The 26,689-nt window shown below is 35.5% G+C and overlaps 3 long non-coding RNA genes across 4 annotated transcripts; all 3 read right to left on the reverse strand.

Annotated features, from left to right (window-relative positions):
• Positions 1 to 4,441: 4,441 nt before the first annotated feature.
• LOC132132164 (uncharacterized) lies at positions 4,442 to 8,078 on the reverse strand. 2 transcript variants are annotated; one of them, XR_009429017.1, is made up of 4 exons: positions 7,996 to 8,078; positions 7,602 to 7,688; positions 6,651 to 6,810; positions 4,442 to 4,501 (listed from the first exon to the last, which is right to left on the reverse strand). It is a non-coding gene; the product is annotated as an uncharacterized LOC132132164 (long non-coding RNA). The 2 variants fall into 2 exon arrangements; XR_009429016.1 differs by lacking the exon at positions 4,442 to 4,501 and having other exon boundaries at positions 6,575 to 6,810.
• A 9,876-nt stretch (positions 8,079 to 17,954) lies between these two features.
• Positions 17,955 to 19,490, reverse strand: LOC132132279 (uncharacterized). The gene is made up of 2 exons (XR_009429022.1): positions 19,208 to 19,490; positions 17,955 to 18,278 (listed from the first exon to the last, which is right to left on the reverse strand). It is a non-coding gene; the product is annotated as an uncharacterized LOC132132279 (long non-coding RNA).
• A 40-nt stretch (positions 19,491 to 19,530) lies between these two features.
• Positions 19,531 to 20,648, reverse strand: LOC132132762 (uncharacterized). Its single transcript, XR_009429079.1, has 3 exons — positions 20,539 to 20,648; positions 20,034 to 20,117; positions 19,531 to 19,874 (listed from the first exon to the last, which is right to left on the reverse strand). It is a non-coding gene; the product is annotated as an uncharacterized LOC132132762 (long non-coding RNA).
• Between the last annotated feature and the right edge of the window lie 6,041 nt (positions 20,649 to 26,689).

Consider the following 26,689-nt stretch of genomic DNA (forward strand, 5'->3'; position numbering starts at 1 on the left):
TGGTCAATACCCATCGAGATTGTTCTTTAAATAGTGAATAGACCTATTTTATGAGCAGCCAGTGTTTTTTTTGCCATTTGTTTGTGATGTTAAATTATTATTAACACTTGTTTCCCTGCATTTTTCAGGATTACTCACCTTTGGTGTGACATCTGGATAGCAGTCACGAACATCTTAATTCATGTTGTTTCTTTATATTCTCTTTTATACTTTTTTTGTATTTATGTCTTAATTGGTAACACTTTATTAAAAAGTTTCATTAGTTAACATGAACTAACAATGAACTGCACGTGAACAGCCTTTATTATTTTTTGTTAATGTTAACATTTACTAATACTTCATTAAAATCTTGTTAACATTAGTAAATGCACTGTAAACCAACACTGAACAGCTGTATTTTTACCTAACGTTAACAAAGATTAACAAACACAGCAACAAATGTATTGCTCATGGTTATTTAATACATGAACTAATGTTAACTAGTTATTGTACCTTATTGTAGACTGTTACCAATATATTCAACATTAATTTCCTTATGCTGTATTGTAATGTCAAGGTTTTTAAATAAGGTTTTTATTGTCATCTTAAGGTCTCACAGGACAATATTGTGAAGCATTCATTTTACTTTGCCTAGTAAAATAGGCAAATCTGATTTTATGCTGATAAGACAAAGGTACTTATCATAGAGAGGCAATTAAGATTATGCGACTAAGATTACTCAGTAAACTCTATTCAAATACCATCACTTAATTTCCCACATCCTCTGTCTGCACCTCTTGTACTATAGGGTTTTAGTACTTTAAATATCAGGACAAAATCTTATATGTCCTAACAGAGAGGTCTACTGATGACCGGACTGAACACAATTCATTTTTTAACTTTTCACTTGATGTATTGCAATTATATTTATATACTTTAAAAGCAAAGTACACTCTGAATGGATCTCACAACTCCTGAAGAGACGTATATTTCTCTGTACTGAATATTGTGCTTCACAGTTTAGACTGTCAGTTCATGATCATATGTAACAGGAACATTAATCATGATCAAGTCATTTTATATATTTTATTCCCAAATGATTCGGAAACTTTCAAATTAATAAAACGTGTACAATTTGAACTATGTCTGAATCTTTTAATTCTTACAAGAACATTTAATAATGCATGCATGGCAAGGATTTATTCCTAAAGCGTGTACATTAAGTCCGCAGGAGACAAATTAATACAATAACAATGCATCACTTGCAACCACTTGTTGAAACAACTGTCAAAATGGATTGCTTGCAACATGACTTTTTATAAAGAATTACAGTAGAAATGGTAAGATCACAGTACTGGTTGTCTGCATCTTCATATATCATCTGTCTTGGAAATCTGAAACAATAAAACTACATAATATATGCAGATCAAAACATGTCTCCTATATGCAAGTCGTTACATACATTATCATCAGTTGAATGTGTGGTGGACAGGACATGAAAATCCATCAGTACTAAAAATAAATGTTTACATTCACATGTCGACTAAACAGCAGTTAATAAACTATTGCTGCAACTGATCTCTAACTTCTAAACAGAAATGAACGATTAACTGCACTTACCCCTGCTCAGCCATGAACTGGTCGAAAGCTGATGACGTAACATGCAGGTAGGCCCGCCCTTACGTGATACTGATTGGTCGATTGATAAGCTTAAATCTGATTGGCTAAAGAGTACGACTGCTCTGTGTTATGAGTGTTATGCTGCCAGGAAAGTCTCAAAAACACACACACACATATCTAAGGCGATTCGTACGTGAATGACGATTTGCACATTCAAATGCAAGGATACACTCTTTTTACACATTCAAAGGTTTTTGTGCACAGTTGTATATCTACGAATTGTGTTTTGCATTTGTGAAATGTATTTTATGAGTATATAATTTTATTTTGCGCATGTGAATTGCTTTTTGTGAATATATTTTTTTTTCACGCACGTGGATATTTTTTTGTGTGTACGTGAATTAGGTTTCATGCATGTAAAATTGTCTACGCATGTGTGAATCATGTTTTTTGCGTGAATTATATTTGAGATTAATCTGCTTCCATACTAAACTTGATGACATCACACTATAGTGTCAAATCATCTGAACACAGTGTCAGAACATTTCATCATAAACAGAACGAGCATCAGTTCACTGATGGGGATCGAGTCCAGTGCATCCATCACTGGGTTCTGTTGTCTTTTGTTGGATCGTTCCACTTGTGTCCGGTGTAGACCTGGCATGTGTTTTTTTATTGTTTTATTTTACAGCCCTGCTTGTTTTAATGTTTTTATTAAATATCTGTATTGACTGCATGGTCATATTATCGAATTATTCACTGCCATGATGCGACCTACAAAAGTAAAGCTTGGCGAGTCGATGAACGAGCATTGCTGCAGGTTGATTTTCGGCGGATGTGCTGTGCTTGTGTTCGCGCGGTCGTCTTCATTTCGTCGGGTGAAACATCTCTCTCACTTGCAGCAGAGTCTGTGAGAAGCAACAACTTCCCCTCCACGCGCTCTGATACCAGAAACATAACATAGCATATAAAATAATAATAATAATAATAATAATAAAATAACTGGAGAGTTTCAAAGTGGCTTAAGCTATTTTGTGTTAACTGTTTCCCCTATAGCCTATCACATGCCAAACTAATAACATTGTAAGCATTACATCTTTAATTGCTGCTTTCTGCTGTGAAAATTTAGTTTGTGATGAAAATAACAGTATATTTTTGTCCGTTTTTTTTTTTATCTAAACAGATCGATTAACTTCAAGATTTCAAAATCAGATAGCATGCTGATAATGTAGCACTGTAAGATTACATTTGTTTGAACGCATTATTGCGAAAGCGATTGAGTGTGAATCTGTTTAAATCATGCTTTAACCCGAAAATAATCAGTAAAAGAAACAGACAAACTCTTAACATCCAACAACGCTGTACTCTTGCAGTCAACCTTCTGATCAAGCTAAATATGTTGGCTGTTGGCATGAATTTTACTCGTGATAAGAAGCTCATATTCAAGTGTTTGTGCAAAAATTATTAATGTGCATTAATGACAGGGAGGCGCCGTCTCATCACTTTAATTTTTCATGATAATGAATGTATAATTTTTTAATTAACATAATATCGTTGTGTCTCACATAGTTACATTAAAAATATACCTACTGAAAGCTTGAAATGTTTTTAGACGAAAAGGAATAGTGTAATGTGTGAATGTTGCATTTCTCTCGTCGGAGAGAACCAGCACTGTGAATATAGGCAAAACAACAGTTGTATATAAACCGGTTCAGCAAGTGAAAGCCTCTGTCCATATGAAAGAGCAATTCACACTTTTATCTCGACCCCCACAAGCCATGAATAACTACCCAAAACCCAACCCCCTCCAGCTGAACAGAATTCGGTCTCCCAGCTAGAAATGCTACGTTCCAAGGACGTTCTCAGAACGTCCCCACTGGTGTCAAGGACGTCGCCTAGTAACGTTCCGGGAACGTTCGGAGACGGTCATGATGTGGAGTTCTTTAAAGGGTCGGGGGACGTTATTTTGCGGACCTTCACAGAACATTCAGGACGTTATCGGAACGTTTAGGGGACCATGTTATATTTGCAAATGTGATGTTCCCAGAACGTTCTCAGAACGTCCCCACTGGTGTCAAGGACGTCGCCTAGTAACGTTCCGGGAACGTTCGTAGACGGTCATGATGTGGAGTTCTTTAAAGGGTTGGGGGACGTTATTTTGAGGACCTTCACAGAACATTCAGGACGTTATGTGAACGTTTTCAGAACGTCCCCACTGGTCTCAAGGACCTGTAGGGAACCAAACTAGAATTTTACTGCAAAAAACACTTGTTCTTTCAGAACTTTAAACAGGAATAAGCATGCACGTTTAACACATTCAAAGATAAAATCAGTCATTTATTTTGTGTGAACAAAAACAGATTATAAATAAATTATATATTACATAAATTATATATATATATATTATACACACACACAAATATTAGGAAACAGTAATAACAAAAAGAACACATATTTATATTCATTTTATGTTGCGTAAATGGTGAACAACAAATAACAAAAACAATAATTTATATTAAATATATACTGTGTGTGTGTGTGTGTGTGTGTGTGTGTGTGTGTGTGTGTGTGTGTGTGTGTGTGTGTGTGTGTGTGTATGTGTATCAGTCACTGTCTCCATCCTCAGGAGGTGCCCGAAGTTCTTCTTCCGCTGCCTGAAAAAATTAAACATTATATTTACCAATCACTTCAACAACTTTTTAATTACTTTTAACTCCACTTTGTTTATAAGTACCGGTACTAAGTAAATAAATCAAAACAGTTATGTTATTCTAGAGAATAGAGAGAGAGAGAGCTCTCAGTGAATAAAACAACTTACAGGTGTTGCGACCAACTTGGGTTTCCCCTATACATGTATCAATTTCCTTTTCTGTGTGTTTCGGAAATTGTTTGGCACAAGCACCTAGAAGAGAAAAAAAAAATGTAACAAAATAAATGTGAAAAGTCTCAGGGCTCAAAACTATGCTGAAAAGTTTTTACAAGAACAATAGTCACAGCTCCACCGAACAAAAATTGAAAAAAGAGACACTTAAACATTTAAAATGGACCATTATTATGACGTTATTGTTATACATTTTTAAATATGTAGACTAGGCTATTATAGGTATTTTTATAGTTTGGATTATTTTATATTTTTATTTTATATTTGTTATAATATCCCATTAGTCCTAATAGATGCGATTTCAACTATTTCTGTAGTACTTTTATAAAGAACAACGCTTTTTCACATAACGCAGTGAAGCAGCCCTGCACGAGAGAATAATTGATTCTAAAATAAGAATTGATCAACCGATTCAGCACCATCGCCTCGGACAGCACCGGGGAACGGCGCGATGTGGAAATAATATTGCTGTTGACGCAATTGCCCTGCTCCCTCCAAAATGGATACAAATGCATATTCTACAAGGGGTTTAAAATAATCTAAATAAATATATGACGATTATCACTATTGACATAAAATGTGAAAATAAATTAAAAGTGTTAAGCCATATTACAGTAGGCAGTTATGACATGCAAAATATGAATTTTTATTTAAGCGTTGAGCATTATAAACAATCAGACACGAATCTGATGAGCTCATGATGCAATAACCAATCATATGAGTTTAGATAAGAATTAAGAAAAAAAAACTGCTGGTTTGCGGGAGTTTTTGCCGCGTTCACGCCAGTGCCGCCTCAGACAGAGACAGACACAATCTGGATTTCACTGAATTCACTCGTGGAAAACTGTATATGTAAGTGAGATATTAATTTATAATCCTATTGTTTTTTTCATGCTACTAAAATAACGACTTGATTTTGTAATCGGAAAAACTAATTAACTAATTCATAAATGGGTCTTGTGATAGTTTACAATAATTTGTATTTGTAATATTGCAAATGTTTTTGTGTTTTCGTGAAATTAAATATAATATAAATTAAATATAAGCATAGGCCTATATGGTGTAGTTTACAGCTAGAGTCCTGCACGGGTTCGGGTACCTGTAGGGGTACCTGTAGGTTTTTGCTCAAACGGATGAAAAATATCCACCTGTGTCGGATACGGGTGCAGGTCGGGTCGGACACGGGGGAAACATGGGTTTAAAACAATCACATGCAAACGTAATGCATATTTTTAGGAACACATCTACAAAAATATGCCTGTATTTCAAGTTGATAAAATAATTTTTTATAAAACAATTTAAATTCCATATCAGTTTATTTGTGTCCACGTGCCACGCCCTCCCAGGAATCTATAACGTTAACTATACTTCCACTTTTAAAAATTCATCATAACCGCGCGCGCTATCTGCTTGCAGTCGTCGAGATGGATTCTGAGGAGTTTAAGAAAAGAATAGCTAGTGGAGGAGTTTGTAAAGTTGTAGACAATACGTCATCAAAAATCAAGTCCAATATGTGGGAGAAATTTGGAGTTAACTGAAGAAAATATTGTGAACGGCTTATTTGCTGCATGCATTTTCGTGTTCGGAAATGTGGAACTTCATTGCTGAGGAAGCACAGATAACTGGTTAAGTGAGGAAGCTCATTAAATAACTTCATATTCATATTTTCTCACAATATTTTGTCACCTATATCACAATGCATCTGTTATTTTCTTATTTTTTAAATTCTCATATTTACATTTACATTTATTTGTTTAGTTTATTGTAATAAAGTTTTGACATCCAAAAGTACACTTTATGAGCAATATGAATAAGTGAATAAGTAAAACTAAAACCATATGAAACATTTATGATTATTAGTGATGAAAACAGTTGTGCTTCTTCACATTTTTGTGTTTTTCAGGGTTATTTGATGAATGAAAGAAAAAAAAGCAGCATTTATTTGAAATGTAAATCTTAACTCTCTTTTCTGGCCAATTTAATGCATCCTTGCTGAATAAAATGATTTTTTTTTTTTTTTACTTGTTTTTTTTTTCGTTTAGAAGTCAAAAACGAGAAAACAAATTATTCGAAGGTACAGGGTAAGTACAGACATTTTTCTGTTTATCATTTGCTCTTTAAAAAGTTGCATGATGAAGTGAAAAGAAGAGAGAAGTTTTGAAAAGCATACTTAAAACAATATGGTGGAGGGCTGTCCCAATGAAGGTCAGTTTTCCTTTTCGGCCTTTCAGGCTGTAATTTGACCAGGCCTCATTGGTGGCTATTTTCCGAAGGATTCTCCTCACAGCGTCTCCAATGTTGCTACCTCCCATCAGGCTCAAAAACTGTATCTATGCAACATATAAAGATAAATAAAGCAAATGTTAGTATTGCAATGCCACATGGAGCAGGGTAACTGCTGACACACAAGCAAATGCGAGAGGTGTATTTAATTCTGATAATTTAGCCTACATGCACACAGATCTACATTTTGAACTTAAAAATGTCACTTTTGTGACAAAAAGGTTACTGACCCCTGTGCTATATCAACATACCATCCTTTTTTTCCCTTCTGGGCCCTCAAGTTTTAATAGGAAAGCTTGCAGCTCCTGCAATGTTTTGCAGGGCCTCTCAATGGTCTCCTGTGGTGGTGTTGTGATGGTTGCCGGACCAGGACGATTCTGTTGAATAGCCTGGATCAGACGCTAAATAGAATTGGAAATATCTGTTGACATTCTCTCAATTGCGAGGAGCATCCGCTGCTCAGATTGTTCGATGAGATGCTGGAAATCTGAAAAATTTAGATGGGTGAGATGATGATGATGGAAGGGGGGGGTTCATCTTGACATTTAGTTATTTGCTTAGTATTCAGGCATATGTGTGGTACTTCAAGAAATAAAATATAGACATTGGCATGACTGTATTGCCAGATGCAATAGCTGGTCTAATTTGGATAGTAAGTCAAGTCATCTTCATTTATATAGCGCTTTTAACGATGCAGATTGTTTAAAAGCAGCTTTACAGAGATGAATGTATAATTTAAGGTAACAGAGATTGAGATTAGAAAATGCAGCCATAATCTTAATTTATTGAACCATTTATCTTAACAAATGAATAGAATATCAACATTAAAAATGCATACCATGAAAAGTATTATTAGCTGAAAGATTTGGAAGGGATGGCTCATCTTCCTCAGGTGAGTGAGCTGTGATGTCAGTAGGTGGTTTGTCTAAAAACAGACATTGAAAGCATGCGATAAACTCAGTTCAGGGGAGTTGAGTACTTTTACACAAAATGCCATGACAAAAAATACCAACCTGCAACTCACACAATATAAGACACTCCAACCAAATTCAAAACTTTTTTAAAATAGGATTTCCATTAGAAATTTGTTTGTACTGTATTTCACACAAAATAGCTTCTTCCCGTCAGCTGGCAATGCACTTATTTTGCCTGTTCACTAATTGACGCTGACGCACCACCATCAAATCAACACAACACAAGAAATTACACCAAAAGTTAAATCTGTTACTTACAACTTGGAGGCTTTGGGAGGCTTGATGGCTTCTGAGAGGATGTTGACATTTTTCTCCTTTTTTTGGTAGGAATCTCACATTCTTCTATTCATTCAGGATGAAACAGTTTATATATAGTTTAGTTTTATAGAGTAGTTTTCTCTGTAATCATGGCATGATTTTTATACATAAATAGTGGACTAATGTATGACAAAAAGCAATCGCATATGTTTACCTTCACTCTCGGTCCAGTATTTTGATGGTACTTTTTTTTTCCGCTCTTTTAGCACCTCTTCTTCTGTGTCCACGTTTGAACTTTCTACAGCTTTTTTGGCTCGTTCTCTGGCTGTCTTATAGTTGTCTAAGGACAGAGTAAATTTGAGTTATCTTTTTAGTTTTTGTAATCATTTTACTGTGTAAAGGCAGTGTACTTTCATATGACTATATATTTATTCAGTTTTCTCACCAGTCTCGGAGAGTATTCTTATTTTGTGCCGCTTCCAGAGCTCCTTATCTGGCCTTTGGGAGGCCTTTGCCATGGCAGCAGCGTTTCTACGGGGCCAGTAGCAAATCAGAACCTAAAACATTTCAGGGAATATGTTATTTCCGGTATTACGTGTGTGTGTGTGTGTGTGTGTGTGTGTGTGTGTGTGTGTGTGCGCATGTACCCTTACCCCATTCACCTCCTCTACCCATAATGCAGGCGCCACAGCAATTGCATTTTCTTGTTCAAAAATAACTATGTAAAATCCAACCTACATTACAAACAGAAGAACAGACACTCCTTAGAAAAGACGGTCAATATTCAGTATATGAAATCTAAGTTAAGACATTAAAGCAATGACAGAAAAAAAAATAATACTAACTATGTACATATTTCCATATTTCATTAATCAAGGTCATGAAGGAGAGAAAAGACAACTTTGCGGCCATGCCCATCCTCAAGGATCATTGCCCTTCCTTGCAAGTTTGCCTTGTCCAGTATCTCCATCTTTGATGGACCACATACATAGGCTCCATAGATCATCGAGTCACATGGTTCGTAAGGTACGACATTAAGTGCGAGAATACTCTACATAAGAGCTTTCCGGAGTTGGTCCTCTCCAGAACTTCACACCAGGATGTTGGGCTAACAATGTAAACATTATTAGGATGTTTCAATTGTATTGGTTTCTCTTCACATGTTTGTATAGGAATCTGTGAACGTTCTTGGAGCCGTTTTGCTGCTTGGACTAGAACATGGTTTCCTGATCTAACCATCTTCTTCAGCTGGTGCATGTAGCTCTCAAACGCAAGGCACTGCATTTGTCTAATGATCCTGAGAATTTTGAGCAGTTTTTCTGCAGCATTGTGCTTGATATTATATTCATTGATCCACCTCTTTAACTCCTCTTCTAAATTTTCAGTGGGCATATCAATGTTGGCAGTATTCTGAAAAAACTCTCCATCCATGTCACTACTGGAATATTCAAGAACCATATTCTCTGTGTCTTCTGCCATTGTATGTTGTAGTGATGTGACTGCACTGATGTCAGTATTGACAAACGACATTTCATCGCTGTCACTATTAGATTCTCCAGTCATTGCATTTTTTAGGCCTGGGTTCCAGATTGGCATAGTGTCCCTGGGATTGTGTGCTTCATTGTTTAGCACAGTACTAGGACCAGCTGCGTTAATGTGCACATTTCTCATTTTCCGTTGTACCCTCTGCCATAGTCGTTTGTATTCTCTTTTCCTAGCTTCTGCAGGCATCCAGTTGTGTGACACAGCTATGTGTTTTTTTCTCTGCAAATGTGTACACGCATGTTATTTAAGTAAAAAACCTAAAGATCGTACATTTTTAGGCAAATACAGTGATCTTTCACGCCACATTATAAGGTGAAAAACATCTTGATATAACATTGAACTTATCACATTGCTGTGAAATCGATTCCTTTTCTGGCATGGCAGCAATATGCTGTAAATTTGAAAACCTTTTTTGCAAGACAAGCCTACCTTCTGAGATGACATCATGGTAATCTGTCTGTAGGGCAGGGTCTGGAAAGCACAGACAAGAGACAAAGTGAATTGAAATCACATATACGTAGACGTGGGACAATTTTATTTACACTTGTTACTTCAAAGGATACAGATGATATTAGATACAATGCCTGAATTGTGAATTGCCTAACCGGTTGTGCATTAAAGTTTAATTTCTATAATTATTACTATAATTATTATTATTATTATTATTATTTTATTTTTATTTTATTTTGTTTGTGTGTTTTGTATTTATGTATTTATAGTTTGTTCTGGTTTTGTTATGTTTTGTTAAACATGGACCTTTATTTTTACCAAAAAGGCTTATTTCTTCTTTTTTTTCTGCTTATTTCTAGGCTCTTTTTTTTAAATGCAAGCGCAAACTGGGTGCTGGCTGTTTGGCCAGAATAAGCTCGAAGTCGTGCACCTCTAGAAGCGGAGTTTCGTGCAGTTACAAAAAATGCCGTGCACACATTTGCGCGAAATGGGGTCTCGCGCCCACTGTGATGACGGCACCGTCGCGCTCGTGCGGAGGTTGAGGGACGCGCGCGAGCTCACAGCCAAGCCTGTGAGAAGGCGCGTTAATTTTCAAATAAAGTATAATTTACAATAATGATATTAATTGTATTCATAATTTATTTTAAAGTAGCTAATGTTAACATGACAGACCCTAAAAAATTAATGAGCTTATCTGAAAAGGATAAGCTACTTCTTTAGAGCAAATGACGTCACGTAAACATAACGGTATTTAACGACAAATAACGGCGATGACAGTGCGGACCAGTGGTATAAAGTTAAAGAAAAAGACGGAAAAACAGTTTGTCTGAGTAAATGTGGTACATTTATTACTGGAAAAGAAAGTCCGTCAATTTTATGACAATTTATTCAATTTCTTGTGGAAACGGCCGTTTTACCATGAGAAAATTTCGCTCAAAAGCTAACGTTACTGTCCTTATAATTCCATATTATTATTATTTATATCATGTAACGTACATTATATGTCATTTTGTTTTGTGTTTTTAATTTAAATAGAATGGTTAATTAGAAGAATTACCTCAGAGAAACTGACAGTTGGGATGTCCAGTTGGGATGTCCACTGAGTGAGTGAGAGGTGTGAGCGCGATGGTCACAGACCCCAGCTTATATACCCGCTGCCAGATTTAGAATTTGTGACCTATATAGGTGTTAAACGTTTTTTTTTTTTATAAAAAAAAAATGTATATTTATATAATGATATATTGCGTTATAATACTAATAATTACGTTATATTATGTAATGGATAATGTGAAAAATAATAATAAAGAAAATAATAAAGAAAATAATAAAGAAAATAGCCATTTCCGTCTAGATACCTGCGTCCATAGCAACACTTTGTTTTTCATGGCAACGGTGTGTTATACTTAGCAGCGCCTGTTATCAAGAAATAATACATTAGAATTCAAATATATAAATTAAATGAGTATAAATTAATATATATACATATAATTTAGTATTATTTACTAATAAATAATTCATATTATAATAATTGTAATTTAGTATTATTTTTACAATTTATTTAAAAATGTTTAAGTGCAAATAAACCCAATAGGTCATATTTCCCGGTTGTAAAATTGTCGTGTTTTATTCGTATTATAGATAGGCGAACATTTCTCATGAAAAATCGTTCATTATTGTAATGTATAAGATTAAAAACGTCTTACCTGTTTCTTCTTCTCAGATGTGCAGAACCTGACTCATCCGATTGATTTTTTTCTTCATGGTAAAAAATAAATAAATAAGTCTTCTCCCAGAATGAGGTTCAAGCAGCTGCTTTCCTTTTGTATGTATATATATATATTTATATATTTATTTATTTATTATTATTTTATTTTTTTTCATTACCTAGATACATATAGGCCTATTATAATTATACAACATACAAAAACCAGTGGCGGATACAGAACGTCATTAATAGGTGGGCCTGGTGAATATACAGAGGGGCCTCGGGTTTTTTAATCTTATACACATGATTCCCGGGCTCTGTATTATAGAGCTTTCACACTGCGCGCGGATGCGGTCCGGCGATCCGTTCCATGTGCGGTGCAGTGCAGAGATCGTTTCCGCACCGAGTCTATTTCTGATGTGCTGCACGCGCTGAATTAAAGTGACAGGCTGACGGTGCATGGTTCGTGGTCAAAATGAACACAGATTGACATGAAAATATAATAATCTCACCATAAATGCGTTTAATTAAATAAAATGTAGTAATCTCACCATAAATGCATTTAATTTATTTATACTCTTTTACACAGTCATCTTTTTTTTTACTTTAGGACTGGGGTAAAGCAAGGAAAAATAAAATTTACTTCAACAAGGTGACATAATGAACAACTCTCGTCTCATTCATGGTGGATGTGAAAAAACAATTTCTTTGTGACATGCAATATTTATTGTATTAAAACTTAAATGCAAAAGAAAAGGCATGTTAGTCGGCTGTTTTTGTCAATTTTAAGATTTGAAATGTTTGCGATTTTGCGAAGTACTACATGGTTAAATATTTTACCACTTGTTTGAGCAACTTAATATATAAATCTATATAAGTAGCGCTGAATACGTTGTTTAAATTGTGTTAAAACGTCTATTAAAGAGTGTATATGTACAAAGAGAATCGCAATGCTGACAACCCTTTTTTTTTACTTTTTTAATAAAAGTTTCTGATAACTTCTGGATTTGAAATACAAATAGTGAGTATGTGTTTGTGGTAGCCTACAGTCGTGGATCAGTCACGCACTGCACACGGAGTATGTGTGTTTCACAGTGTAACAGTGTAACAGTGGTGTTACGCCACTTTTAAGTCAGTGCGCGCACGGAGAGCGTGTGGCCGGCCCGTGCAGAAAACAAATTCACAAGAGAACCAGCTGTGTTGCATGATAGCATCACTGGACTGACACGTGATATGCCGACATAATATTTTTATTTTGTAGCTATTTTTCGTAGCTACTTTACTTAAATGTCCTCATGAAACTATTAAAATTAAATTATTTATTAATTTGTTATTATTAAAATTAAAAAAATTAATTGTTTTTATTAATCTGATTGGGTGGGCCACCAGTCAATCTGCCCACCCAGGCCCACCCATATATCCGCGCCTGACAAAAACTAGCCAAAACACATCTAACAGAACAAAAGTTTATTTATTTATACAACATTAACGTGCTTTTTAAATTAACGAAATGTAATATTCATCTTTATAGAAGATACAGTACAATAGCCTACAACAATCTGCAAACTTCATATTCATAGCAGATTTAAAACAGTCCTTTTTGTGGTGGTTTATTTTGCTAAAGTTTTCTTGATATTGTGAGTTTACACAAATAAAAGCTTTAAATAATGTATTATTCTTATGACCAAAAATTGAGTATTTTAAGTAGTTTACACTGTTGACAGGAAAAAAATGCAAGCGACTGCATGGCCGCTTCCATGCCCTGCAGTGCGCGCGCTCCCCACTCCGCACATAAAGAAAGGACGATGCACCAGCAGCAGTGGCTCACAGTTGAATTGGGCTGCAGCTCTCCCTTCTGAATACAGTCAGCCGCGGGTGTGGCAGTGCCTCACCAAAATATTCATTTTTAATATTTGTATAGAAATGTACAGTAGGCTATATCGACATTTATATAGAAAATAATAAATGGTAAATGTGTCGTAAGTTGTAAAGTGCGCTTAATAAATTCAAAATTAACGCACGACTTCGAAGCGGGTGCTATGAAACAGTGTCAGAGCTCCACAAAACTCCACAATTTTCCAATGTAAATGTGGTGAAAAATTGAACTGCATCACTTATGCATCGCTTATTTTCACGTTGCCTTGATCTATGACATTGTATTGTTTTGTATGTCTATTTGTTAATAAGGGATTTATGGACACATCAAGGATTTTAGATCTGTAGAGTAAAAGCCATAGTTTTTATTTTGAAGTAACAAATATCAAATCCTACCCACAAAATTAGCAGAGAGGACCTAATAAATTGGCTAGCATGTTAGTGTTATTATTTAACAAATAAGTTTAATACTTATTGTATTATTATTTAATATTTTCATTAATTAGATGTAGATTTAATACATCTTTGCGTTCATTAATTTGTCATATTTTTAACGTTGTTGTGTGACCATATAACAACCACATTGGGAACGTTATTATATGACCAACAGAGGACCATGCGAGAACGTTCTGTTAACATCCCGAATGTCCTCTTTGTAACGTTGTTGTGTGACCATATAATAACCAATATCGAACGTCCCCCTAAAGTAATAACGGGAACGTTATTATATGACCAACAGAGAACCGTATGGGAACGTTCTGTTCACGTCCCGAATGTCCTCTTTGTAACGTTGTTTCATGACCATATAACAACCAGTATGGAACGTTCCCCTAAAGTCACTTTGGGAACGTTATTATATGACCAACAGAGGACCATGCGAGAACGTTCTGTTAACGTCTCAAATGTCCTCTCTGTAACGTTTGCTATGTGACCATAAAATGCCCTCAAATAGAACGTCCCCCTAAAGTCATTTAAGGAACCTTGAACTGCAGCACTTTCATAACCAAAATAGGACGTTCCAAGAACGTCCCTAATGTTCTGTAAAGGTTCGGAACTTTCGTTACCTTTAGATAACTTTTAGGGAACGTTGCACAAGGTCGCGAGAACGTCCCCTCCTACGTGGGCTGTGTTTTGGCTCTGAGGAACGATGTGTTACTGGGCTGAAACATGCCTGCACTCAGCAGTAGGCTACTCTTTGTATTCATAATTTTCTCGCAGCCCGTATTATTATTTTCACAAGACCATAATGATAATAACAAATCATCAATTAATAATTAATCATTATTTTACGAAAATCATTGTTATTTGTGATCGTGGATGTTTGCGGGAGGCTTTAAGACCAAGCGGAATCCTCTGTTCCCGCCTCACAGCGCACGGGTCTCGAGGCTTCACTGTCTGCGGTTTGACTTTACTGAATCAGATAGAGGCCAATACAACTTATTGATCATGAGCCCAGGGCCAGCGCAAGCTCAAATGCCGCTATAGGCAGAGGCAGAGCACGATCGTGCCGCCCCCCTCACATTCACAATTACGGATCCTTAAGATGCATGTAAACAATTTTTTTTTAATCTATGAAATTACACATAAATAAAAACGTGCAAGCATGTTTTCAGAGTTTTTAATTTTTTCATTCTGCAAAAAGGTGAAAAGGGTAGCCTACACAATGCAACAGCTAAGTATAAATTCTGTTTTATAGGCTAATAGATAGTGTACAGAATGAAACTAAACATGTGCACTCAACTTTTTAGCTCACAAAACTGGAGTTTTCGATTGTTTTCTTGACTGATACACACATTCACACACCTTCATTTCAGAAGCGTGCGCGTCGGGCTTTCGGAGCGGCAAACGCTTTGATTGGGTCCTCGAGTTAAACTTGTACTTCGGAGATCATTTTTATCAGTTTAAGCTTTGAGAAACTGCGTTCTCCATAGCTCACAGTGATGGGGAGAGTGAGAAGCACTCTCAATGCTACAAAAACATTTGGAAAATTGTTTTCCATCCCTTTTTCACAGATGAATTTAAGCGCATCCAGTGGTTTAGATCCAGCAACCATGCAGGCGTCTGCCCAAAGCAGTCAGCTTTTCAAACAATTCATGCCCATCAACATTTCGCGAGTCTCCATGAGTCAGGGCCTTTTCCAGTCCTAAGCAATCCTGAAGGCTATTCTATTCTCCTTTTCTTTGAGAGATGCAATGTCATCTAAAAATCCAAATACGCGCCGATGGTCTCTAAGCAGCGAAAAGCGCTCTTCCACGGAGGCGATTACTCATGACCAGATAAATTTATTCGGTTTGACATTTTTGAATATACATTAAAGTATTTTGCATACATATAGACCTACTAATAGGGAGCTGCCGTGCGGGAATTTTTATTCGCAATGTAAAGTTTTTTTTATTTATTTATAGCTTTTATTTCATTTATACCTAATGTGAAACAAACAAATAAATTAATTATTCTCTCTCTCTCTCTCTCTCTCTCTCTCTCTCTCCTCTCAAGGCAGGAAAATTCTAACGGGAGGAAGACGTATATCATTGAGCTAATGCTGTTAAACAGAGAGAGAGAGAGAGAGAAACTAGTCTAGGGCTATTCTTAAACTTGGAGCTCATTATATTGAAGTAGCCTACAAATCCAAACACCAGAAACCTTATGCATTTTATGAATAATGAAATGTTATGAAAATTATGCATTTTATTTATTCACACTGTATGGTTGAAATAATATTTTAGTTCACAACTTTAAGTTCCGTTGTTTAAAAAATGCTTTATTGGCTAATGTTTCATAAACCTTCGGTTGCTCTTAAATGCCATTGTTAATTTCTAAAATGTTATGCCATTATTAATTTCACAGTATTTTTACCACCTAAATGACTAATCTTTAAAGTCACAATTCTATAATGGTCAAAATTACTCAGGCCAATGGTATTTTTTTAATGACATTATTTTATTATTATTATTATTATTATTTGAATAATTGTAGCTTACATAAATAGATAAAGCAAAACAAATATTAGGATTGTCCCTTATTTTTTCCCTTGTTTTCCTAAAGAATAAACACGTATTTTTTACAAGAACAAACATGATAACATATTATTAATTAATAAAAAATAATTTAAGCAATTAAAACCTTTTTTTAAACTTGAATTTTAATACTATTAAACTAACTTTAAATTCTCAAGGAGTCTAAGTGCAAGTCTACGCATATAATTTAAATATTACGTCCGCAATACAAGCCAACCTGATTTATAATATTATAGCCTAACTATTATGATATATAATCTATCACATTCATTGAAATAAACAATTCTACTCCCCATAAATAAAACACCTGATGCTGTCGGGAGCTGACCAATTTTGTGAGATTCAGCTTGAAAGCAATAACACAAAGAAGTTGCGATTGTAACGCCTGTGTCAGTATACTTTCCGCATGAGCAATCCGGATGCAGACACGGCCAGCGCGGACGCAGACTTCTTCAATTTATACTTCTGAATGCGCAGGCTGCTGGTCCGCTCTGCAATTGCCCATAATTATTGCACATCTGACTGTCTTTATATTCTTTTACTGACGGATTGCACAGGTTCGAGTAGCAATGAGCTTCTTCACTCTGCCTGCACATGTGCAATTTTGCTTTTGAAGCCTACTGACCACGCGCACCTGTCCGCGCGCCCAGCTAACACAAATACGTAATTGTTACGTAACTGCAACGTAATCTGGTGACCAAACTTTCGTCGTGGCGACGTAATTAGTTACGTCGTGGCAACCGGAAAAGTGAAATTCCCAGATACGTCGCCACAACGTAACTTTGTGACGTTGCCAGTAAGTAACTGCAACGTCGTGGCAACGTCGCGGATCGGTGGTCGTGTGCTGGTAATCAGTTGGTCATTTTTTATAATTATTCTATGGGCGGACATGCAGTACTTGAACTTAATTTATGTCCTCATATGCCCAAACTAATTTAAAGGCTGTTTCAGCAGCTGTGAATGATGAATACATACTCGAAATGAATTCAGTTAATTTATTAACAAGCAAATATGAACAGTAATACACCCAGATTGTTAATAAAAACATAGGATATACAGCGAAATATGATTGAAAGAATTCAGTCCATACAGAAGCACATAGATTGAGATATATTAATAATAAATACATTTCCATATATTTAAATATCTATACCCTTCTGTAAGCATCCAGGGTCAAAACATTATGCACCAACATGCAAGTCTTAGTAGGCACTCAGTACATTGCTTTTAAATATTAGCATTAACAATGCACACATTCATCAACTAATCACAAGCTCCCACAAATAATACGTCAGCTAATCACACCCTTAACCAAACCACTACAAATAATTCATTGAAAATAATATGCAATAGCTTATGAACAGATGTATTATAGCAAATCAAGTTTAATGAATCTCACACCTATCATACAGCATTATGGCCAGTTCACACTGCCACAAAAAAATATCTAAAAAAAAATATATGTATATATGTTTAAGCAATTAACATTAAATTCTAAAATCTTAAGTAATTCTTACTTTCTCTATTCTTGCAATATTCAAGTGTTCATGTCCCTGAGTAATATCTGCATCCCCCGAAGTCTGAAGAGAACACAATATGCTAGTAGACAGCAATCCTCATGAGAGAGAGGTCTGGTGTGGAAGGTGGATCTGGAACTGACTTCTCTTGATTATCTGTCTTTACAAACTGCCCTGAAATACAAACATTCAAACATTCAAATCAAACATTAACAATGATTGTTATAAATGTAATGTAAGGCTCTTACATTCATAATGCTCATTTTGGAAATATAGTTAATATCAGTAATATGCAGCATGCACGATACAAGGAAGTGGTCAGTAACAACACTTTGAGGTATGATATCTATATCAGTAAGGCTACCTTTAAGAAAAAATAAAATGAATAAATTAAGTTGTGTTATGCATTCAAATAGTTAGACATGCTAAAATACAGAATTTGTTAACAATAATAATACAAAATAATATGCTGGGGAAAAAATGAAACATTTCATAGGGCCCTAAACATGTTTTTTTTTTTTTTACTTTTAATAAATTGATGTGAAAATGTATGTACTACGAAAAAGGAGATGAACGAAATGAAATGAAATATTTATTTTATAATTCAAAGTCAAAGTCACCTTTATTTATATATCGCTTTACACAAAATACATTGCGTCAAAGCAACTGAACAACATTCATTAGGAAAACAGTGTCAATAATGCAAAAAAAAAAATCATTGAGGATTTCTTTAAAAAAAAGGGGGATAAGTGTCTCGTCACACCCCTAGTAGCCAGAGCAAGAGATACATTAGATTTCTTTTGCATGTCTGACAGTGTAACATTAAGCTGAAGTATTTCGAATGAGTTAAACCTGTATCCTGTTTTCTGGGTAACATTGAGAAAATCACTATATATTGTTGCAACACCTCAGCCACTACCAGTCTGACGGGGCTCATGCTTATAACAGTAGTTTGGTGGAGTTTAGACTAATGCTAAATCAAAAATGCCTGTCAAAATTAACACTGGAACAAACACAATCTTTATTGATTGGACAGCACAAGTACTTCTATTTGAGCGTGTAGAACAAAACTCATCATAATAGTTATTTGAGAATTGTCTTACTAGTCACATGGAGCGAAGTGTCCTGGAGATGTTGTCAGAGAGCAGCTCCGCTCCGACTCTGCTGGGGTGCAGGCCATCAGCGCGAAACAGCCTAGGACGCTCCCAGAAAAGATTCCAGTTATTAACAAATAGCAGTTTCTGTTCTTTACACCATGACAACAACCATTCATTTAAAGCAACAAGTCTACTGAACCTTTCGTGTCCTCGTCGATACGTGGGCAGTGGTCCTGACACGATGATCGTCGCCGCGGGTGTCATGCTGCGAACCGTCTCGATCAGGCTCCTGAAGTCCCTCTTCAGCGTGGTGTCGTTAACCCTCTCAGATGATAACAGTGTCGTGTTCTGTCTCGCGAAGTGGAGCTCCTGCAGGTGGAGATCCTGAAGACCGGAGGCGTTGGAAGGAGAGAGGTCATCGCCCAGGTCCTGGCTCATGTCTTACGCTGTGGACATCTGGGAAGATCGCGTCCTGGGTGCACCAAGCTTGTGCTGAGAACCACACAGAGTAGAGGTGGTAGTAGGGTTAGCTGTTTACTTACCCTGGACTTATGAGCGTCAACCCCTGAATGTTTCCAGCACAGCTCTCCACTCTCTCAGCTGGGCCTGCTTCTCCACGAGGTCACGGATCTGCTTCTCCACAGCCTCCAGCTCCTTATTAGAAATAAACAAACTAGAGAATAGGGGAAATGCAGAAAAGAAAAATAGCAAAATGGAAAACATACATATAAATCTTAAAATACCAGTATTCACATTTTTTGATGTTACAGATGCATAATGATATGTTGTGTAAAATAAATATTAAGTTATTTAATAAGCTTCCTCGGATCACCTGTGTTTTCTATCTCTGTCAGCAGCTCCCATTAGAAATTTTCTTGGAACTTCCCCTCTTTTTTAGAGGGTTTTTAAGACACTCCTGAAATCACAGTACAATTTTAATCAATATTTGTTTACAATGAAAAATCAAAACGTGTTTGAAACACTGGTTTGAAATAGTGTCAGCCAAATTTAGACCGCGATTGACGTCACTGATAGACTCTACAGTGCAGACTTTTAGTTTTAATTAATTAGCTTACTTCCATTTATCTTTTGACAAATTATCATCAAAAACGTTTACAAAGCTATCAAAACCGCTCCTTTAAAATAAGATGTGATTAAAAGCCCAAACGTTCATTAATAAGAGCTCAAATCTATTATGTTATACTTATGGTTCTAAGCTAGCATAATATTTGCTAGCAGACATATCAGATAATTAAGATGCCATAATCACAGAGGTATAAATGTTAACAAATGTACTTAAAGTAGACTGTGGATAATATTAACATATGTTACTTAACCAATCTGTCGCAGTTGTTGAACTTTTCTTTGGTATAACTGACGAGAAACAGAGAAACTGTCGGAGGAGTCCTCTCCTCTCCAGCAGCTGATGTGTCCGCTGTTGCCATGGTAACTCTCAATGGCTAGTAGGCTAATAAAAACAATAATATTAAAAAAGGGTTTTAGCGTCTTTACGGAGATCAAGACTTTTGTTTTATACATTTTATCAACCTCTTTATTTATTATAAATTGTAAGACTCACCTCAGAAAAGCCAATTCTCCTGTCAGACACAGTTGAAGTGAAAAGTACTTCAAACAAACGCGCTGTCCTCCTGATAACGTTACTGTATCTGCGGCAGATGAGATGGTGTAGCCAGTCTGTCATTATTTCACGTTCACAACTCCTTACGAAATAGAAAGTTTCACAACTCCGAAAAATTTATTTCCTCTCTTGTCAATATTGTGCGCGTGGGTGCGTCAGTTGTGGTAGCGCGCACTGTATGCCACGTCACTATATATTAAAAGCATGTCCATATATCATGACTTGGTGAAAAGAAACACATTTTATCTTTAAGGAACGTTTAATTGTGTGTCTGAAGTTTAATTACACTTTATAAATAGCACTATACTCAGGGAGCATATAAAGAATGTACAAAAATTATGGTAATTAAAATTACGTGCATACGACGTTGTAGTTACGTTGCCAGTAAGTCATGAAGTTACCAATATATTACGAATAGAGGACCTATCTGGGACGTTCTTGGTTATCTTGTTACGTTGGAAGGACGTACTGACGACGTTGTGAGTTGGTAATGTGATGGTAATACAATTACATGCATGCGACGTCGTAGTTACGTTGTCAATTGGTAAGTCATGGAATTACCAAAAATTACCAATACGTTACGTAACTGTTACGTCGTGTGTTAGCAGGGCGGTCGTCTGCTCGTGAGCCTAGGCACACACTCTCCAATGACGATAAGGATTGTTACATAGTGTATGGTGTTTTCCATTTATCTGAACTTCTTCAAGTGAGTTGCGGAGCAAAAAAAAAAAAAAAAAACGAAAATCCAGTACTTCTCCTTCAATAGCTGATACTGCGACTATTCACACTTTGTACATGTTCATTTGCTGGCATTTTTTGGATTTCTTTTTTTTTCTCCCTTAAAAAACAAATGTGTCCATTCTGATGCGCAATTTTACCTTAAAGGCAATTTACCTAATGGCTGTTGATGACTATTTGAATTTAATTCTGCCAAAGTGCGGCTTGTATTTGTTCGTTAAATGCTTATGCCAGTGCTCATGTCTGAAAATAATATATGAAGAAAAAAAAATCACATAAAAACATTAGGATATAGCTTATATTTCATTAGTAGCATAATTTTTTTTTTAATTGATGTAAATAATAAAATTTTAGAAAATTAAAAAAAAAAAAAAATGATTCAGCATGTGGTTCGGGCCTCATTTGAATTCGTCACGGGCTACGGGTAGAGAACCACTGCTTTATTTCAAACATTTTTAAATCGTCCACAGCTGAGTTTTGCGGGAGGCTGATCTGCGCCAGATCGCGTGAAGTGAATGTAATGAACAAAGTCATTTTCAGATGCAATGAAAAAAAAAAAACCCATGGATAACCTAGATTAGTCCCAGGCTCTGTTCTGAAGTAAAATAATTATAATTACTGTTAACCAAGAGTAACACATTTTTAACACATTTTAACGGATTAATCGCCTATTTTCATTTGCTGAATGTTTTCTTTATTTTTTTTTTTTTAAACACGCTAAAAATTAAATAAAGTTTGTCAGAGGAAAAAAAATATGAGTTTATGAGAGGAAAAAAATAGGCTATAAGAAAATATTTTACAACAAATCCTTTAAATTTAACAAATTTATCAGAACAAAACAATAATTAAAAATATATAATTCTAATGGATAAATATATTGCAGTATATAATAATATAGGCTTAGTAATAAAACAAAAAAAACAAAATAATAATAATTTAAAGCTAAGCATAAGGTAAGGTTTGGCTTTCTCAATCGGGAGAAATCAAACGTTTCTATATTTGTGATGTTGCCCATTTGAAGCTTAACTATTATTCATGAGGTAAATAGGCTGTGTGCTTTTCAGTATCGAGCAAAAAAAAAAAATCATAATTAACAATGTCAAAGTGCTCACGCCGAATGTCTGGTGAACGACTGCTGTTTCCAGTAAATATGTGCGCGAGGCACCAGCACGCTCAAACAGCTGAAACAAATAATACTTAATTTTTGGTCACACATAAGGCATAATTCAAAAATGCTGGTAGTTTGAAAAATCAAGAATAATAACAGAGTTAATACTAATTATTGCTAAATGCTGGACCGTTCCCATTTCGCTCTGCATATGGAACCTGAAGATTTTTTTAAACCAAGAATGAACCGAAATCAAAAAAAAAAAAAATTCATTTAGCTTATATATATATATATATATATATATATATAGGCCTTATATTTATTTACTGTTTAATAAAAATAGCATGCATATGATCCTTTGTGTTAAGGTCTTCTTTTAATTTTTGTTTAGTAGACTGTAGCCTAAGACTATCCTACATTTTAAAAATTAACAAATTGTAAAAAAATATATGTTTTTTTTTAAATGTTACAATGTTATATCATAATGTTATTGTTGTTTTACTTTCTTCTTTTATCTCATTTTACAGTTACATTCATTTCGCAATCCGTCCCTTTGCGCCACCTGGCGGTAGTTTCGCAAATGATTTTAACACGCGACTGAATTACAGTTACCACCGCGGCACCGCCGTGGCGGTACACGCGGCGGTAAGCCCCAGATAGGATGGCCACCTACTGTAACATTGAAAAGCTGTGAAGACCTTGTGCTTATACATCGAGCGTATCAATAGAATGTCATATGAATTCAGCGAATTCATATTCCCTTCATTAAATGCTTATTATTGAATCTAAACACTTTTTTGCAGATATTCTACAGGATGAGATGTGTCTCCAGTAGGGCTGGACGATTAATCGAAAAATAATCAAAACCGAAATTCATAACCTCTAACCGACGTAATTTTCCCATGCCGGTTATTTCGGTTTTTTAATCCTGTTAACACTTCCCCCTTAAAAGCATACTAGCGCGTGTGTAGCCACATGACTCTGCTCTCCAGTCAGTGGCATAAAAGCAAAGCGGTCTGAGCGGTGAGCTTTGCGTCTTCACTAAACTTTGTCAGTTGTATTTGTTTTATGGTTTGGACATTCAAGTGATTAGATGAACAGATGTGTATTCTTATATCGAGCTGCCATGTTCGCGCAGCTGCATTGTGGCACGAACACATATAAACAGTAGCTATGAAGATTGCGCGCACAGAGGAACACAGAAACTAGTTGTCAGCGCTGTCCTGTGATTTATCACTAAAGTAGCTTAGAATCTCAAAACTTATTATAGCATGTTTGTGTGCAGCGCACATGAAGCAGCACAAGCGAGTGCACAGAGAGCAGCGGTCGCGCTGCGGGTTCCCGGTTTGTGTCCATTCTTGGACTGTTCTGTGTATTTTAACTGTAGAAAAGGTTGTTCCGAGTCGAAACTACGATACAGAAAACTACATCAGTATATCATCATTAACGCAGCCGTTTTTGTCTTACGTGAACGTAAACAGATGAGAAAGAAAACACACATGTATTTTTGCTTAAAGAGACAACAGCCTAGTAAACGCGCTGCCTGTCATTAATGTTAATCAAAGAACAAAAGAAAATCATTCACTGATCTTGACTGAATATATTTAATAACTTTACTTGATTCATCTTTTTTTATTTATAAAAAGAAAACAATGCAGTGTTTTTAAAGTTTTAATTACAGTTTCTGTATACCTGAAATTTAGTTTAGTTGTATTTATTTATGATATTGCTAACTGATTTGTTTGTTCCTTTCTTATTACTGACCTATCTTTTTACTTGTCTTTAACATTTTAATATTTGAAATTTATATAAATCTAGTTTATGTAAATCTAGTTATTTTTGCTCATGTTATTCAGCTGCAACAGAATGCTTTGTAAAAATAATTAATTTTTTTTATATTGGATTTTTTTATCTCATTGGAATCGAAACTAGGAATCGATAAGAATCGGAATCGATAAAATTCAAACGATACCCAACCCTAGTAAGAAATGTTACGGACATAGATAAAATAACTGCTGATAGTCAATCATATTTACAGTACAAACCTTGTCAGTGAACTATGAGGGCAAAAAAAAACAAAACCAAATAATCGTTCAATAATCGTAATCGAGGCAAAATGTTCAATTAATCGAGGTTTTGATTTTAGGCCATAATCGTCCAGCCCTAGTCTCCAGAGTTTATTTTGCCCCTGACCTAGTAAACTTGATGCTTTTTTATTTATTTTATAGTTTTATTTGAAAATATTATGTTTGCTTATTGTAATTTCTATTTGATTGTAAAACTGTGTAAACTGTAAATATAAATACTTAATGATTTTCCCATCTCATGTTATTCACAACAGAACTGTGAAATCATAATAAAAATATGATGAAAAGGTGGTACTAAAAGTACATTTATTGGATAACTGCCAACAGAAGAGTAACATAACATGAATTGGGGTTGTGTAAATGGTTCTGTGATGGACAGTATCAGTGTTAGTAGCAAATAAAACAGCTTTTGCCTAAAACAATTCTAAATGGTTAAATATTTTATAAGGGTCAACAGGACACTACAGTCTATAGTCAGAGGTAGCAGAAAGACCTTTATTGCCAAATATGTTTGTAAAGATAATTAAATAATTTCTTGTAACAGAAAGCGCTTTCAAGTACACAGATACAAAAACAGCAGTACACTGAACCAATTACAGTACAGTAAAATAAAATACACAGATATTATGTACATGGTTGTATGCACGTGTGCTTTATACAGCATAACAATATAATTGACATGAAATACATTATTTGACATTTGTCAACTGCCAAATTCATAAATAAACTCATTCTTGAGACACATCTCATCCTCAACACCATCAAACACAAATTGCAATGCATTACTTACGACTGTCTGTTTTCGCAACTGGCGCCATTGTATGACGCCATGCGCGTGCACGTGTGGGGAGTCAGAATTAGAAACACCTGTTTCACATAAGTTAACGTTACAACACAAAATTGGGGCCAATAACTGCACAAAAGCCCGAGCTGCTACCTTGGATTGGGGCGACAGACCCTGTCAGTCACTTAATTCACAAGAATGTCAACTTTATGGAAAGATACTAGCCTGACCCTAGCCAGCTTGCTAGCTTATGTTGATAGTTGCACAATTAAACCGGTTAACATTAACAATTAAACAACATATCACAACAAGGAGATAACTAGCTAAACACTTTAAGTTATACCGCTCCCCTGTCGTTGCTAGAAGCCATGTTGAGGTCTCAACCAAATGAAAGACAGAACTCCACCGCGCTAGCTCGCACTCGCGACACAGGCATATCGCGCTGTGTGAACGCGTTCATGTGATTGGCTTAGAAGTAAACAATCCCCCTCGTGGGGTGCGTTCTTGTGATTGGCTAAAACAAGGGGGAGATATCTGATTGGTTGCTGATCATTCCCCGTTAAAAAAAAATGCATTTGTGTGTCGAGCCAAGTCAGGGGAGTCTCAAAATTCACACACAAATGCAGTGAAGTTCACAGACCGCAAGCAGTTTGTAAATCAAGGTATATTTGTGTGTGCATCAGAAATACATTTCTGAATCTTGTCCTGTGCATTTCTAAATCTTGAGTGCATTTGTAAATGTTGTTTGCATTTCTGAATTGTGTGTGTATTTATGAATTTTGTGTGCATTTGTGAATTTTGTATGCATTTGTGAATCTTCTGTGCTTTTTACATTTTGTGTGTGCATTTGTGAATTTTGTGCGCATTTGTGTATGCTGTGTGTGTATTTATGAATCATGTGTGTGCATGTATGAATCTTGTGTGTGCAAATGTAAATGTAGTGTGTGCATTTATCTTTTTTGAGACTCGTCTAGCTCCATACTACACGACCGTTGTGTTAATTATATCCATGTTCGTATGTTACTTTCTAGCTTAGGTCCACCTAATTCAGTACGTCGGGTTCAAATCTGTCACATCGCGTTAAGACATGTTTTAATTTATTCAATACTTGTTGTTAAGAATGTTAAGTACT

Source organism: Carassius carassius, chromosome 49 (genome assembly GCF_963082965.1).
Source record: "Carassius carassius chromosome 49, fCarCar2.1, whole genome shotgun sequence".
Classification (NCBI taxonomy): Eukaryota; Metazoa; Chordata; class Actinopteri; order Cypriniformes; family Cyprinidae; genus Carassius; species Carassius carassius.